This window comes from Phyllostomus discolor, chromosome 5 (assembly GCF_004126475.2).
Source record: "Phyllostomus discolor isolate MPI-MPIP mPhyDis1 chromosome 5, mPhyDis1.pri.v3, whole genome shotgun sequence".
Taxonomy (NCBI): domain Eukaryota; kingdom Metazoa; phylum Chordata; class Mammalia; order Chiroptera; family Phyllostomidae; genus Phyllostomus; species Phyllostomus discolor.
Window position 1 is genome coordinate 153768293 of NC_040907.2, and position 14352 is coordinate 153782644.

The following is a 14352-nucleotide window of genomic DNA, read 5'->3' on the forward strand; positions in this document are numbered from 1 at the left end:
TAGTTAAAAGCATAATGACAGCTAATGCCCTTACTATGTGCCAGGTACTCTGCCAAATGCCCTAACATCTATTATCTTACTTGTATTCTAACATTAACCCTTCCAGGTAAGTACTATAAAAATCATCATTTTACAGATAAGGAACTTGAGGCACAGAGAGGGTGAGGAACTCAGCTGAGATTATACATCAAGTAAATGATAGAGCTGGGATAGAGTCACGTCCAAATTACGGTGTTATTTCTTTATGTTATTTTATTACACAAACATAACGCCTTCAGAAGGGCATTTGAGCTGTCTTTGGTTCGGTGATTGTGGTCTTGGTGCTCATGTAAACCTCTTTTGACTGTAGAAGATGTACTTACTCATCTATGCAAAGCAGTCCTGCAGGCCTTCTGCATTCAGTCAGTCCTTGACGTGGCGCTTTATTGTCATTAAAAAGAAGGGCCAGAATTTCATTTTAGAAAAAATGTACACTTTATGTAACAACCGCATTTTAAAATTTTGTCTGAACACAACTAACTTATGTGAATCTTAGCAAGTTATTTTGATCACCTCTGCTAAAAAAGCAGACATTGCTTCCAAACTAAGCTTTTTCCTGGATAAATTAAGAAAACAATTACCCGGCTATTCCAGAGAGAAATGTCTTCAGTCCCTTGATGCTCCAAGGGTTATTAAAGTTTTACCTGCAGATAACCAAGACTTCCAAAAGTTACAAGTCATTTACTTCACTCACTGCAGCTAAGAGAGGCCTGTGCTGCTGCCTCATAGGATTATTTCTTGCTGCATTTAACATGCATTAACAAGCACTTGGAAAGAGTTGAATTTCTTCTAGAAAGCTGAGTTGGCTTCTTGAGATCCTGTCCCCAAACCTTGTATTTTCCTAATCCAGGTTTTAGATGTAGCTCCTCAAAGGCTTTCTTCAGGAACAAGTTTAACCAAGTTACTGAGACCTTTTTTATTGGACACAAAAATGTAAGGATTTGGGCACAAAGAGGAGGAGGGAGTCTTTCCTCTTATTTAAAACCAACGGTATTTCCCCTATGTACTTCTGCATTGTGCTTTAAGAGTGTCTCATGTGCTTTCCTCTGGCAGCTAATGCCTCCATCATTCCATGTTATTTATGGGAGAACTTTCTGATGCTAAAATAAAGGGAGGATGTGAGGGGAAAGTCAGGGAGAAGACTTAGTTTAAACTTTCCCCATCACAGAAATTTTATTTTGGTAATATTAACATTATTTAATATTTGGATGAGCAACCTTCTATCTGAGGAAGCTTGTAGAAAGAGCAACCAGATTCCAGACAATTAAACTTTATTACTCTGCCTGAAACATTAAGTAGTGGTTTAGGAAAATGGTTCTTCATCTCCTCTCCCTTTCGATGTTTGTTGCTTATTGTGTAGGAGAGGACCTGTTTATCCAACAAGCATATTGTTTTTTCTCTGAGCAGGTGAGCTTGGTAATGCTAGGTCTGTTTTGCATTTGGTTATATTTATTCTTTTCCCCCTCATCTCTCTCCACCTCACCCCTGCTACCTGCCCCCCGTCTCTCTCCTACCCACGCCGCACCCCAGTCCCCCCTCTCTCCTTCACCCCACCCTCAGTCACTGTCCTCGTTTCTTGCCCTTCCCTACTCTCCTCTTCTCCCTCTTCTCTCTGCTTTCCTTCCCTTTCTTCCCCCTCTTCCACCTCCCCTTCTTCCTTTTTTCCTCTCTTCTTTCTCCTCTTCCTCCTCTTCTCTCCCCTCCTTTCCATAGTCACAATCACTGTAACCCTGTATCTTCCAGGATCAGATCTTGACTTTTCTAAGGTGTTCAGCAAAGGAGATGACTTTTGCCTGCTATGAGTATTTTGATGCTATAGACAAAGAATCCTACAGATGACACAGTAACACCCTCTCCACCATACATCAAATTGTTGACTGATTTTTTAAAGACCAGAAAGATACATACCTAGCAACATGTGAACATTGTTTGTTGATGGTGGAAATTATGGGCAATTTTCATGTTCTTTGTAATTCTGTGCTTTTCATATTTTCTAAAGTGTGTCTGTTACAAAGTGCTCTTTTTAAAAAATCATTTCATCTTTCTGAGCCTGACCCCAATAGATCCTTATTTAATGAAAGTAAAAACAGAACAAAATGAGGAGTAAGATTTGACCCTCCAGTGAGTATGAATTTGGTTTGTCATTCTGATACTCAGTTTTCCAGATTCTTCCAACTGTCAAAATGGTGGCCCCTTGGACTTCAGCTCCTGGTGCTCCCAGAGCACATGGCGGACGTTCAGTGGTCTCACACGTTAGGCTTAAACTCTACGACCCACAAGACCTTTTCTGCCTTTCTCTGTCCTCACCAAAATTTAGTTCGTGTTTTGTTTTTTGTAATCTTTCTATACTATGAGGGTGGTCAGTGTGACAGACTTGGCAATTTATATATAGACTTGTCTTCAGCCCTGTTAATCAGCTTCGGGGGTGGAGGGGACTGGCCTTGGTGAGCAGCCACTCTGTTACTGCTAGACCTCATTCTTGTACTTGGCTGTCCTTGGTGCTGTTAGTTATAAAAAGGCATAAAATTTGTGCTCTGCTAGGCCATGATACAAACTCTTCCACAGTTAAATGTTAAAATTCCAAGTTCAGATTAAAGTTTGACCAAAAGAAGAACTTCTGGACTCTGCCCTTCTCATTTGGGTAGCTTAGGTGAGGAAGATGACGTGTTCTAGAGAAAGTTATGCATTTCCTAGCTGTAGGCTACTTAGTTCAGAAGGGGTTAAATGATGTAGTTAGTGAATGGTTTTCTAGCTGCAGGGGTTTCTGAAAAGAGATCTAGGAATTCTGCAGTTAATTGAATTCTTCAGGCATGAACTTATGGTCATTGAAAAATTTAAGTGAGTGAATTTTTCTTGCTTCGCTACTAGATGTAGTTCATATAGTATCCTAGAAGTCCAGATTCTTTTTAAAAGATTTTATGCCTGTTTATGCAGCTTGGACATTTTATATGATAAACATGACATTTTAAAAGATTTTATATAATATATTTGTTCCCTTACTTTTCTCTTCTCCCTGTTTTTTTTTTCCTTCTTTCCTCACTTCCCCAAATCTGCATCACTGAGCATGTTCCCATTTTTCCCCATCTTGTGAGCAAAGTTTTAACAGTACATAGAAAGTTAACTGCCTGGAGTCTTTTAAATATAAGTAACACGCAACCAGTAATAAGCTGTTGGTTGTTTTTTTGCTGCCTGCAAAGAAACATAAACACAGTGCTCATTTCTGGCAGGTTTTTACTGTCAGAGTTTCTCCTATTATATTTATCTTACAATTTGCCAGGGGGTGAAGTTATTAAGTTTTAGCAGCAGCCATCGATCAAGTTCACAAGTTAACACGATAAAGGCTCTGTGCCGCTCCGATCCGGGGAAATGATGATCCTCACTCGGTAATTAACTAAATGAGAAAGTTAAATCTTACTTGAGAGCTGGGAGAGATGAAAGAGAGGTGTTTGTCAGTTTCTCAGTGGAAATTAGAAGCAGTTTTCTGCAATTCCCTAAGCTGCTGCTCTGTCATATTTTACATAAGCACTGGGAAAACGTCTTGTAATTAGTGCTGTCATGGAGGATTTTTTTTTTGCTGAAGGATGTTGGAATAATTCATTAGATTATCAAGAAAGGCTTGTGTCCTGAAATGATTAGCACAGTGAAATTTAAACCATTAACGATAACAAGTTTAGAGCTTGCTGCAGTGCAGAGGCACCCGGGGTATGTCTGTGCCTATTTCAATCATTTCTTATAATTAAACATTATGTCCTCCCCCACCCCCCATTACTAAGACCCATCCAAAAATCCTTTTAAGGTGGCACTGTCTACATCAGTGGGTTTACCAGCCTAGGAGGTGTATGTAGTCAGTAGCTACAATAATGCAGCAGTAAATGAAACTGCTGTGAGTTTCTTGGTTTAGAACAAAAGAACCGATCACCCTGGAAGCTATCAAGTTGCACGAAGCAACCCACTACAGAAACAAGAGTCCCGGTTTGAAACCTAAAAATGTTAAGTGATGATCCTATCCCTTTAACTACCTTAAAAATCCAGAGATAGTCAAAATGGCTTGGCTTGGCTTTTGGTGAATTTTTTATATGGCGTTTCCTATAATTAGTAAATAGGAAAAAAGATTAGCAAATATCCAGTCTTCAAATAATCATTTATACTGGTACATTTGTGAGTTCATTTCTCAGTGAATTTTATTTAAAAGAACTGAAGTGATTGCGAGCTTCACTTTTCTTGTTGGTTATTAGAAACCAGTCAGATTCATAATGTGAACTTTCCTTCTGCTGACAAATCTGCCCCTTCCTGTCTTCCTTGTTCACTAATCAGATCTGACATATTTATGAGTTCACCTAATATGTAATCATATTTAGTAGAAGCTGTTAAAATATTAATGCAATAAATCCCACTGTGAAACGTGATGTTTACTCCTGTTGAAATGTATGTCCCAGTCTGTGTGTACAGCCACCATTTTCTTTTCATATGCACTCTCACCCCCAAAAGATAATGGACTTCCTTGGTCGCTGGAAGTTTTCAAGGTTTTTTAAGAACTGAAAACTGGAACGTTGCAAGTTATGTCCCACTTCTGAGCATTCATTACATTGTATTGTGTGTGTTTAATTTATGACCGCAGTCTTTTGTCTCTCTTGAAATCTTCTTGTTAAAAGATCCCCAAGTGCCAGTGGGCTCTACCCCTTCTGGGTTCCTTTTCTGTTCTCCCCTGGCTTTTTGGAAATTCAAGAGCTGTCCTGGACCTGTCTGCTCTCACCACCTCCATCACTAGGTGTGCGGGCTTCTTTCTTTCCGTCCTAATTAAAATGTAGACAATACCACTTCCTCTTCATTGAACGAAGGCAATGTTGACTTCTTTAAAGAGATATTATTACAAAGAAATCAAGAAAAAATAAAAAAGAACTTTAAAATCAGTGTTTTTATATTCTTATTAAACTGAAGCCTGGCAACAGCCAATAGAAAGTATAATACAGACCTTTTAAAAATCCTCCCTTCTCCCTTGAAACTCCCGAGTGGTTTGCCTCGTTTCTCCTGGCCACAGGAGCAAGAGCCCTGCTTCCATCCCCATTCAGGTTAACGTACCGGATTGATATTTGAAGAATCAGCTGCAGTAAGAAGTAAATCGTTATACTGAAGTAAATGTGTATTATAACCCAGACTTATAATTCTCAGCAGGCCCTCTGTCTTCCTTCCTCTCTTATGAGGGTAAAACCCTTTCTTCTAAGCATTTCCTAATGTACCCTTTCCAATTTAGCCATGCTCACCACTTGCTGGACTATTTTACCAGCCTTCTGGTTGGTCTTCCTACCTCTGCTCTCACAACTTTGTGCTTGTTATCCTCTTCCCACTTCCCCAGCACACCCAGCACCACCACCGCCATTCTCTGTGTGGCAGCTAGTGTAAATGTTTCTAAAGCATAAATTAGATTATGTCACGCTTGACTGCGTCAAAACCTCAGGTGCTCTTTACATTTAGAATGAAATCCACGCCCTTTACGGAGGCCCAGAAGGCCTTATGTGATCTGGCCCCAGGCCACCTCACTACCCTCGTCTCCCACCACTGTCCACCTCATTCACCCTGCCCCAGCTATACGAGCCTTCTTTCTTTCCTTCATTCCAACACCTTTGACTTGCTCTTTCCTCTGTCTGGAAGGCCTTCCCCCAAACTTCAGAAGACAGACTCTCATCATTTAGATCTGAAATCATTAGTTACTTCCATCAGCATCTTTTCGTGACCACCTCAGTTAAAGAAGGCTGTACTACTCACTCCTATTTTATGTTATCTTAGTTTTCTTCACAATACTTACTGATTTCTGGAATTGACTTGTTTATTATACATTCTCCCTGTACTCTTCCCCAGAAAAGGTAAAGAAACTTTGTGTGCCTATTCACCACAGTTTCCCTAGCGCCTAGAAAAGTTCCCAGCACAGAGTAGCCACTCAGTAAATTGTTGTTGGTTGCTTGATAACTCTAAAGATCCAGCCTTAATCAAAATCCATGTCCTGTGCCTCCTAGGCTTGAGCCTTATCCCCAGCACAATCCTTGCCATTTTATTCTTACATTCATTTATCATGTCAATCATTATATCTCTTTTCCCCTACCACGGGTTGCAATGCCAGTCTTCCTTCAGAGTCCTTCTTAAAGCCAAACAGCATCCTTAAATATCATTCGCATCTCTCTAGTCATAAATACTACTTTCACCTAGGCTTTGGTCCTCTAATTCCAAGTGGTGTCCTATGTCTGAAACATTTTCTTTCTCTACCTACCACACCCTTTCTTAGTGGTTAAATAAAGCAAGGTTTGCATGCAGACTAGAAACATCTGTCATTTCACCATCCAGTCTAGCCAGTCCGTGGTGCATCTTCCAACCTATACAGTTAACAAAGTCAGCACACTTCATACTACAGTGGTGTGTTGGTTAGACTAGTAGGTGTCTGCAAGTGTGTATTTTTCCCTCCTGGCCCTGGCGGCAGCTTCAGAGAAATTCATGGTAGTTTTGAAAGTGATGCATATAATATATTTTCAGGGCGGTGGGGGGGAATGTTAGCCCTTAGCCTTTGAGGACTAAGCTGTGGACAGTCGTATAAATACTTAAGTTCTTTCATTTTGTGTGCTTGTCACCTGACAGCTTCTCTCTTCTTTCTTTTGGAGGTGACTGTTCATTGTAAACAGAAAAGGAGATGTGCAGGGGCGGCAGAAAGTTAGTGTTACCATTAAACGGAGGTTGTTTGTCAGCTTTCCCAGACATGTGAACAGTAGTGGTTGAGTCATCAGGCTTTTGTTGGGAAAGCCAAATCAATTCCATTGCCACCAGTAACCGTTCCCTCTCTCCCATGCACTGTAATATACAACCTTTTGGTTTTTTAATAATTGAACTTTTTCACTGTACTCTTGTGGATTTTTAAAGGTTCTCAAATTGAAATTTTGTTACATTTACTGTAGAAATTAGTAGAAAAATCTGTATGGGAGAATAATAGAGGGAAGAGGGTTGATAACAAAAGCCTTTATCTCCAGAGTTCTCTATAAATGTAGTATCTTAGTTGCAAATGAAATTACTATTACACTGGCATTTCTCCTTAGGAATATCTATTCTTAGAAGTCTTAAAAATCCATTTTATTAAGGTAACTTACATATAATAAAATGCACCCATTTTAAGTGTACAATTTGATGAGTTTTGGCAAATGTACACCTGTGTAACAGTCAAACTATAGAATATTTTCACTGCCCCAGAAACTTCCCTTCTGCCCTTATTCAGGCAGCCCTGCCCCCACATTCAACCCCAGACCACCGCTGATCTGTTTTTATCATTGCAAATTAGATTTGTTGTTCCTGGAGTTTCATATAAATAGAATCATAAAGTATGTACTCTTTTGTGCCTGGCTTCTTTTGTTCAGCATGTTTTTGAGATTTTTCCTTATCATTTTGTGCCTCTGTGGCTCATTCTCTTTATTAATGAGTACTCTTCCATTGTACAGATATATCACAATTTGTTTATCAGTTCCACTCTTGATGGACATTGGGATTCTTTCAGTTTGGGACTATTATGAGTAAAGCAGCAGCTATGAATATTCATGTACAAGTTTTTGCGTGGAAATATGTTTTCATGGAGGGAGTGGTAAATACCTAGGAGCTGGGTCATGTGTAAGTATATGTCTCACTTTATAAGAAACTGTCAGCCAGTTTTCTAAAGTGGTTGTACCATTACACATTACTGCCGGCAGTGTATGAGAGACCCAGTTACTCCTCATTCTTGCCAATACTTGGTATGGTCAGTCTCTTTAAGTGTAGCCACTGTAGTGAGTACGTAGTGGTGTCTCATGATTTTAATTTGCGTTTTCCTAGTCACTGACGATGTTCATGTTTTTATTGGTCATCCATGGGTCTTTTCTGTGTGTGAAATGTCTCTTTAAATCTTTTGCCTGTTTAAACAAAAAACGTTATTTGTTTTCTTATTGAGTTCTGAGAGTTCTTTATATATTCTCCATACCAGTCCTTTGCCAAATACATATATTGCAAATATTTTCTCCCTGGTTGTGATTTTTATTTTCTTACCTGTTTCTTTTGGAAACCAGGTTAAAATTTTGCCACATACTAACTCACTCATGAAATGTTTGCCTATCCCAGCAGCAACAAGATTTTCTCCTATATGTTCCTCTAGAAGTTCTATATGTAAAGCTTAGAATCCACTTAATTTTTGTATATGGTCTAAAGAACAAGTTTGTTTTTTCTAAATGGATATCCAGTTGTTTCAGAATCTTTTGTTGAAAAGGCTATCCTTTCCCTGTCGAATTGTCTTGATACCTTTCTCAAAAATCTGCTGACCATATGCGAGTCTATTTGTGGACTCTATTCTGTCTCATTGATCTACCTGCTTGTCCATACACTGTCTTGATTTTACTATTGGCTTTACTGTCAGTCTTGAAATTCAGTAGTATTTGTCCTTCATCTTCATTTTTATTTTTTAAGATTGTTTTGGCTAAAGTTTAGGTCCTTTACATTTCCATACCTGCTGGGATTTTGATTGATAGCGGGTTGATTCTACAGATCAGTTAGAAAGTGAACATCTTAATAATATTGAATCCAATTTGTGGATATAATTTAGTTCTACATTTATTTCTTTTTAAAATTCCCTTAGCAATATTTATAGTTTCGGTTTATAGGTATTCCACGTATGTTGTTAAATTTATTCCAAGTATCACATGGGTTTTTTAATGCTACTGTCAATTGTGCAAGCAGACAGTTTTAAAAAACATAGTGTTTACACAGACAGTGGTGTGGTGGTTGCCAGGGGTGGGGGGGAAGTGGGGGAGGGTCTGGGGGGGATAAATGGTGATGGGGGGAGACTTGACTTGGGGTGGTGAACACACAATACAGTGTAAAGGTGATTGTGTTGTGGAATTGTGAAACCTATATAATTTTGTTAACCAGTGACACCCCAATAAATTCAATAAAAAGGAATATATATATAATGGTGCATCTTATGGTCCAAAAATAGTGTGTACACACACTATTTTTGGACCATAAGACGCACCTAGGTTTTAGAGGATGAAAATAGGGAAAAATTTTTTGAAGCAAAACAATGTAAAATACTTAATAACATAAATAACATAATATTTCACCACTGTAAATGTAAACAACTCAACAACCGCATTAACAACCATTATTCCTCGGGGATGGGGGGTGCGTCTTATAGTCCGAAAACATGGTATATGTAACGGTTATCCTTGGGCGGTAGAGTGGGGTAGGAGGTGGTTAGTGACCTGGAAAAAGGAGCACAAGGCAGAGATTGTGAAGTTTGTGATAATTCGTTTCTTGATCTGGGTGCTGCCTACATGGTTATATTCACCGTGTGAAAATTCATCAAGCCATACACTTAAAATTATGCACTTCTATGTATATTATACTTCAATGAAAAGTAAAATAGAAAAAATGTGTATTACATTGTGAGATATATTTTTTGAAAGAGGGAGAATCCAACTCCAGCAGTATTGTAAGTGTTAATAATATTCATCATATTATTGTGTGACAGGTAAGTTAAGCACACTTTTTTTTAGATTGTTTTGTTTGATCCTCACAAAAACCCAATGGTTGGATTGTATAATTATTCTTATTTTTACAGAAGATGGAAATGGACACTCAAAAACAAATAAAACCCACTTGATTATGGTGTGTAATCTTTTATGTATCGCTGGATCCAGTTTGCCAATATTTTGTTGAGGATTTTGGCATCTATGTTCATCAGGGATATTGGCCTATAATTTTCTTTCTTTGTAGTGTCTTTATCTGGTTTGGAACTAGGATAATACTGGCCTCATAAAATGAACTTGGGAATCTTGCCTCCTCTTGAATTTTGGAATAGTTTAAGAAGGATGAGTGTTAGTTGTTCTTTGCATGTTTGGTAAAATACACATGTAAAGCTATTCAGTCTAGTACTTTTGTTTATTGGGAGTTTTTTGATTACTGATTCAATTTCACTGGTTGTAATCTTTCTGTCTGGATTCTCTGATTCTTTCTAAGTTTTGTAAAATTGTATGTTTCTAGGAATTTATCTATTTTGTCCAAATTATCCAGTTTGTTGGCATGTAGTTGTTTGTAATATTTTCTTACAATCCTTTGTTTTTCTTTGGTGTCAGTTGTTACTTCTCCTCCTTAATTTCTGATTGTGTTTATTTTTTCCTCTTTCTCTTTTTCTGATGGGTCTGTTTAAAGGTTTGTTGATCTTGTTTCTCCTTTCAGAGAACCAGACCTTGGTTTCATTGCTCTTCTGTGTTGCTTCTTTTCTTAGACTGGATTTCACTTATTTCTGCTCTGATCCTTATTGTTTCCTTTTTTCTCCTCACTTTGGGCTTTGTTTGTTGTTCCTTATACATAGTTCTTTTAAGTGTAAAGTTAGATTGTTTAGGTTTTTCTTGTTTATTAAGGTAGGCCTATAATGCTATGAATTTCCCTATTAGAACTGCTTTTGCTGTGTCCTAGATTTTGGGTTGTGTTCTCATTTTCATTTGTTTCAAGGTATCTTTTGATTTCTTCCTTGATCTCATTGTTAACCCACTCATTGTTTAGTAACCTGTTATTTAGCCTCCATGTCTTTGTGTGTTTTTCAGGTTTTTTCTTGTGATTGAGTTCTAGTTTCATACCATTGTGGTCAGAAAAAATGCTCAATATGATTTCATTCTTCTTAAATGTATTGAGACTTGTTTTGTGTCCTAACATGTGGTCTTTCTAACAAAGTTCCATGTGCACTTGTAAAGAATGTATAGTCTACTGCTTTGGGGTAAAATGCTCTGAAGATATCAATTAAGTCTTTCTGATCTAGTGTGTCATTTAAGGCTGCTGTCTCCTCGTTGATTTGTTGTCTGGAAGATCTATCTGTTGATGTCAACAGGTGTTAAAATCCCCAACTATGACTGTGTTATTGTCTGCCTCTTATATCCATCAAAATTTGCCTTACATATTCTCAGGGGAGTTATCAGGGTGAGCCAGCAGGGCTTATCAGGCCCAAAGAGACTAAGATTTGGCTCTGTGAAGACATGGCCCTGCTCTGGTTGGGCACGCAAAGGAAAATTGGCCCCTGTCCTAGAGCCACACCACTCAGTCTGTCCCAGATTCTGCCAGGAGAAGATGGAGCTCGGAAGGAATGGGTCGCCGGGGGTTGGGAGGATGGGACTGGTGGATCTCCCATGAAGGAAGGGGAGGTGCTAGTCAGGCCTCAGGGAAGGTGGGCGGTGTGGCCCCTGCCCAAACCCATACAATTCAGTTGATCCCAGATTGTGCCACAACCTCGGCAGGGCAAAGCCACTAGGAGTCTGGTGAGTGAATCTTCTTAGAAGCCAGGAGAAGAAGGCCAGTGGATCTCCCATAAGGAGGAAGTGCCAGTGGGTTCACAGGAAAGTGAGGGGAATGGCCCCAACCCCAAAGTCACATAACTCAGTCACTGACAGCCCCTGAGTCCACCCAGAGCTCTATACCCCGGCCAAGGCAGCTAACTCCTCTACAAGATGTAAGCTCCGTACTGTGGGCAAGAGGGAGTCCAGAGGGTGGAGCTGTTGCTTTGCCCCAGCCTGATGCCACATGGAGGGGAGTGCTCCACCCAAGAAAGATGCCGTCTGTGTTATGTGAGAATGACTCTCCTCATGCAACTCTAGTCCAGTCCTCCCTCCCTCTGCTGGAGCCCAGGGTGAATGGCTGTGAATGAAATCTTGTGGGTTGGCCCTTTAAGAGGGTGCCTGTGTTTCTAGCAGACAGAATCCTCACTGATTTTCACAGCTAGATGTTATGTGGGTGCCTCTTCCAAGCTCTGGTGCTCTGAGCTGGAGGGTCCAGATTGGGGTTGAGACCCCACATGTCTCAGCAGGAACCATCCACAGCTAAGATATCCCTCTGGAACCACAGTACCATGAAAGCAGAGCCAGCCTTTTTCACATCTCCGCCCTCCCCACCAGTCTCACTTTGGCTTCTTTTATAAATCCTTGGTTGTAAGCCTTCTCTTCAGCTAGTCTGAGTCCTGGCTGGATAGCTCGGTTACAGCATCATCCAGATATGGCAAGGTGGTGGATTCGATCCTCCGTCAGGGCACATACAAAACTCAACCAGTGGATGCATAAATAAGCAGAACAACGAATCAGTGTTTCTCTCACTCTAAAAAAATCAGTATATTAAAAAATGACTAGCTAGTCTTCAGTTGGTTATTCAGGATGATCTATAATTTAGTTGTAATTCCAGTTGGTCCACCTACTCTGCCGCCATCTTGGATTCTCCCCTCCTTTTTTCCTCTCATTCTCCACATCCAGTTTATCAGCAAGTCATTTGGCTTTGCCTTCAGAATACACACTAAGTGTCAGCTCTCTCCCACCACCTCTACGGCTACCACTGTAGTGCAAAGACCGTTGTCTCTTCTGCAGACTGTTGTAAAGTGGTCTCTTACTTAGTGTCCTTATTTCCATTCATGTTCCCTACAGCCCGCTCTCCGCACAGCGGCGATCCTTTTCAGAGGTGCCAGATCATGTCACTCTCAGGCGTTCACTCCAGGTGCGTCTTCACGTGACCTCTCCTTAGTTTCTCGTCCTCCAGTTTTCCCGCTCCATCAGGGAGCCTGCATTTCTTACACGGTAGCTCAAAGCTTTAAGAGGAAGTGAGTAGACGCTGTCTGGGCTCTGAAGTCCCAGAATGCCACTTTCCCTTTACATTTTGTTAGTCAAAGCCCAGATTCAAAGGTTAGGACAAACTCAGCCTCTTGATGGAAGAAACAGCATTTGTGTTCAGGGAGGAATGGAATTGTTTGGAGCCCTCTGTGGAGATTAGCTACCACCACCTAACGGGCCTGCGCGATGTGGCTTGGGCTACTGTCCACCTTCAGTTCTCCTTGCTGCCTGGGCCCTCTTGTCCCATGAACATGCCAGACAGATGGCCACCCAAGACCTTTGCTCTCAAAATTTCCATTTCCTAGACCATTCTTCCCTCGTGTAATAAAATGTCTAGTTCCCTTATTTTCTTCATGTTTCAGTTCAAATATCATCACTTTAAGAAAGGTTTTTCTGACTCCTTAGACTTAAATAACTATATTAGTTTTGTTGTTTGTTTGTTTGTTTTTCACTTGCTGCATAACAAATTACCACAAACTTAGGAAGTTAAAACAACACCCATCCATTAGCTCACAGTTCTCTAAGTCAGAAGTCTGGCACAGCACGTCTGGGTCCTTGGCTCAGTGTATCACAAGGCTGAAGTCAAGGGTTGGCCAGGCTGACTTCCCTTCTGGAGACTCTGGGGGGAAATTTCCTTCTCAGCCCATTGTCGTTGGCAGACTTCAGTTCCTTGCCTTTGTAGAATTGAAGTCCCCCTTTCCTTCCTGGCTGTCAGCTCCTAGGGGCTGACTGCATTCCTTGCCACGTGGTCTCCTTCCTCTTCTGCAACCAACTGGCAAAACTCTGCTTTCAAAGAGTTTACTTGATTAGGTCAGATCCACCAGAGTAATCTCCTAACCTTAAGGTCAACTAATTTGGGACCTTAATTAAATCACAGCAGTACCTACATGTTTGTTTGAAAAACTGAGAGAAGATGTGTATACACCAGGAGCCAGGAGTCTTGGGACCATCTAATAATTTTGTGTGTCCCTTTATCCTGCTTTATTTTTCTTCCTAGCATTATAGACATTGTATTTTCTGTTTATTTGGCTATGTTAACTTGCCGTGCGCACTAGAATATCAGTTACCCCAGTGATAGAGACTGCTATTTTTGTTCAGTGTTATTATGTTCCCAGCGCCTAGGATAGTGTTTGACACATTGTAAATGCTTAATTAATATTTATTAACTAAACCAATTAATAAAATGACTTTATTAGCATATAATCTTTTTAATCCTTGCCCAAGGATACCTTTATTAATTTCAGAGAGAGGGGTGTGGGTAGAGAGAAATAAACGTAGATGTGAGAGAGAAACATTGATCAGTTGCCTACTAGACATGCCCTGACTGGTGACCAAACCCACAGCCGAGGTATGTGTACTGAGCAGGAATCAAATCTGTAACCTTGTGGTGCACGGAATAATGCTCCAACCAACGAAGCCACGCTGCCCAAGGCTATAACATATCATTTTGATGAGAGTGGAGATGGGATTTTTTGGAAGGTAAGTGTAGATGAAACATAAGTGTTATTTAAGCTTTAGCTCCAAATTTAGCAGCATCTCAAATTATTCATTGGCCTTTCTTTGTATGGAGAATTTCTTATGTCACTATTAAAAAGTAAGTTGTTAGTAAATGTATAAATGCCCAATAACTGGTGTATACAAGAAAAAGCAAATTAGCTTTTTTGCTTGTGAAGAA

At 40.0% G+C, this 14352-nt stretch overlaps 1 protein-coding gene across 7 annotated transcripts in view; it reads left to right on the top strand.

Annotated features, from left to right (window-relative positions):
• Window positions 1-14352, top strand: part of BTRC (beta-transducin repeat containing E3 ubiquitin protein ligase) — a 212962-nt gene that overhangs the window by 167293 nt on the left and 31317 nt on the right. The window lies entirely within an intron of this gene.